This window comes from Pelodiscus sinensis, chromosome 30 (genome assembly GCF_052426305.1).
Source record: "Pelodiscus sinensis isolate ZL-2025 chromosome 30, ASM5242630v1, whole genome shotgun sequence".
NCBI classification, from domain to species: Eukaryota; Metazoa; Chordata; order Testudines; family Trionychidae; genus Pelodiscus; species Pelodiscus sinensis.
The window spans coordinates 14323045-14326576 of NC_143081.1; positions in this window are offsets into that span (position 1 = coordinate 14323045).

Below are 3532 nucleotides of genomic sequence, written 5' to 3' on the forward strand. Positions count from 1 at the left end.
CAGCCCTGCCTGTCATTAGCTGGGGCTTGGGGGACAGAGACAGAGAATGCAGGGGGTCAGACTGGACGGTGGATCCCTATGGTCCCTGGCCATCCTTGGCTGACCCAATCCCCGTGGGGCCAGCTGGCTCCCATCCCCCTCAGACCGGACAGGCCTGGAAGCCCCTCAGCTCGGGCTCCCTTTAATCCCCCTTCCCCAGCTGTCCAGCATGGCCGAGATCCCCCCTCGGCTGGGGAGCCGGCCAGTGTGTGTGGTCCAGAGGCTGGTGGGGCTTGGACACAGGCAGGCCTGGTTGCAGACTGTGGGTATTTCCCCCTTCGGATCTGGCAGGGAGCAAACGGGATTCTCACAGCTCTGCAGGAACACTGGGCGTGCCTCAGTTTCCCTCTGTTCCACACCCATGCTTAGGCGATGGGAATGAGGGTGTAGCACTAGGTGGGGGTTGCTCTGGCTGCCTGCATGGCTGCTCCGGCGGCATCTCGGTAACCCGGGACCAGGAGGGGATGGGAGAAGCCAGGGACGTGGCAGCTGGACGTGGGCCAGTCTGACTAGGGGTGCAGGGGGAGACCCGGGCTCTGGGCTCCCCTTTACCCCCGAGATGGACTGCACTGAAGGCTGCTGGTGCTAACGAGCTTTGTCCTACGCTGGACTAATGACCCTCCTGTGTCAGCCTGGCTGCGAGGCCCTGCTCTCTGCGGTGTGGGGTGCAGGCCCTCTGCCCCCAGGAGCCCTGCCCAGGCACAGTGGCTGTGGGGCACGCCCAGCATGAAGGGGAAAGCTGAGTTCTCTGCTGCCCGGCTCTGAAGGGCCTCAGCTGAGTCAGCACCTTGTGCTGCGAACGGGGCGGGACGCGTAGCCCCGGAGCCTGGACCAGCCTCACGCCCGGAGGTTCCAGCACGTCACCCCCACGTCTCCATGTCCCAGGGGCCAGGCGCGGGCATCTGGGAGCAAAGAGGTGTGCAAGTAAATGCCACTTGCTCTTGCAGTCCTGTCCCATGGCCATCCACCAGGCAGGACCCAGCACCGTCTAGACCATCCCTGACCGGTGTCTGTCCAACCTGCTCTTCAATATCTCCAGGGATGGAGATTCCACAACCTCCCTGGGCAATTTATTCCAGTGTTTCTCCACCCTGACAGCCAGGAAGTTTTCCTAATGTCCAACCTCAACCTCTCTTGCTGCAGTCTAAGCCCATTGCTTCTTGTCCTGTCCTCAGAGGCCAAGGGGAGCAAGTTTTCTCCCTCCTTCTTTCAGATACCTGAAAAACCGCTCTCATGTCCCCTCTCCGTCTTCTTGTTTCTAAACTAAACAAGCCCAGTTCTTTCCGTCTTCCCTCACAGCTCCTGCCTTTATGCCCTCTTACCATTTACCACATAAGGTTCTCTGTTGAATTATTCAGTGAAGTGTATTAAGGATGGGCGTATCAATGCCAAATATGAAGTTCAAGTCTTATGTTTCCCTGTCATCAGTTCTTTCTACAGAGCTAAACTGTTTTTTCCCCAAAAAAGCCTTTTCTCTTTTCCAAAATGACCTCTTGTGGAGCAGGATCCTATTGGGATGAAGCACAAAAATTCTTCCTTGGAAATGTCACCACCGGGAAATCGAGCAAAGAGCGATTTGCCCTCTGTAAGAGCCGTACGTTTGGCAGGTTTTTGCAATGAGGAAACCATCCTCAGGAATTCACTCTCGTCTTTGCACTGCCGTGGAACGAGATAGGGGACTTGCTTCTCACCATTGACGTTGTTATCTGGGCTTTAATCTGTAGCAGAAGCCTGTCCCCACATTTCCCCACTGGGGTACACAGAAAAGGGTTTATCTGTGGAGCTCCACCCCGGCATTATCTGACGAGGCAGCTGGTGCTTTTTCCTGTGCAGTCGCGGCTGCTGTGAGAGTGATGTTTGAAGGGTTTTACGCCTTCCACAGAATGTCAATTGTGTCACATCTTGTCATGAAGCGAAGCGGCATCGAAGTGTCTGTGAGCACGGCCGGCCCTGCGGGATTCTGGGAGCGTCGGGGGGCAGAGACAGAGAATGCAAAGGGTCAGACTGGATGCTGGATCCGGTGGGGTGCCTGTCGTCTTGCCCTGACCTAATCCCCTTGGGGCCAGCTGGCTCCCATCCCCCTCAGATCGGCCAGGTCTGGAAACCCCTCAGCCTATGCTATGTTTAATCCCCCTCCCCCAGCTCTCCAGCTTGACCCAGATGACCCTCGTCTGGGGAGCCGGCCAGTGTGCGTGGTCCAGAGGCCGGTGGGGCTCGGGCACAGGCCGGTGTGGGTTGCAGACGGCGACAAAGTGGGGATTTTCCCTTCTTCTCTGGAATGGAACCAGTGGGAATCTCCCGGCTCTGCATGAACACTGGGCGTGCCTCAGTTTCCCTCTGTACCACACCCGAGCTTAGGTGGTGGGAATGAGGGTGTGGGAGTAGGTGGGGGTTGCTCCAGCTGCCTGCACGGCTGCATCTCAGTAACCCAGGACCAGGAGGGGATGGGAGACGCTAGGGGCGTGGCAGGGCATGGAAGCTGGACGTGGGTCAGTCTGACTGGGGGAGCAGAGGGAGGCCCGGTCTCTGGGCTCTCCTCGTGCCCCTGAGATGGAGTGGAATAAAGGCTGCAGGTGCTAACGAGCTTTGTGTTATGCTGTAGCCCTGCCGACTAATGACCCAGCTGTGACTTAGCCTGGCTGCGAGGCCCTGCTCCCTGCTGTGAGGCCCTCAGCCTCTCTTGCTGCAGATTAAGCCCATTGCTCCTTGTCCTGTCCTCAGAGGCCAAGGAGAACAAGTTTTCTCCCTCCTTTCAGATACCTGAAAAACCGCTCTCATATCCCCTCTCCGTCTTCTTGTTTCTAAACTAAACAAGCCCAGTTCTTTCCGTCTTCCCTCACAGCTCCTGCCTTTATGCCCTCTTACCATTTACCACATAAGGTTCTCTGTTGAATTATTCAGTGAAGTGTATTAAGGATGGGCGTATCAATGCCAAATATGAAGTTCAAGTCTTATGTTTCCCTGTCATCAGTTCTTTCTACAGAGCTAAACTGTTTTTTCCCCAAAAAAGCCTTTTCTCTTTTCCAAAATGACCTCTTGTGGAGCAGGATCCTATTGGGATGAAGCACAAAAATTCTTCCTTGGAAATGTCACCACCGGGAAATCGAGCAAAGAGCGATTTGCCCTCTGTAAGAGCCGTGCGTTTGGCAGGTTTTTGCAATGAGGAAACCATCCTCAGGAATTCCCTCTCGTCTTTGCACTGCCGTGGAACGAGATAGGGGACTTGCTTCTCACCATTGACGTTGTTATCTGGGCTTTAATCTGTAGCAGAAGCCTGTCCCCACATTTCCCCACTGGGGTACACAGAAAAGGGTTTATCTGTGGAGCTCCACCCCGGCATTATCTGACGAGGCAGCTGGTGCTTTTTCCTGTGCAGTCGCGGCTGTTGTGAGAGTGACGTTTGAAGGGTTTTACGCCTTCCACAGAATGTCAATTGTGTCACATCTTGTCATGAAGCGAAGCGGCATCGAAGTGACTGTGAGCACGGCAGGCC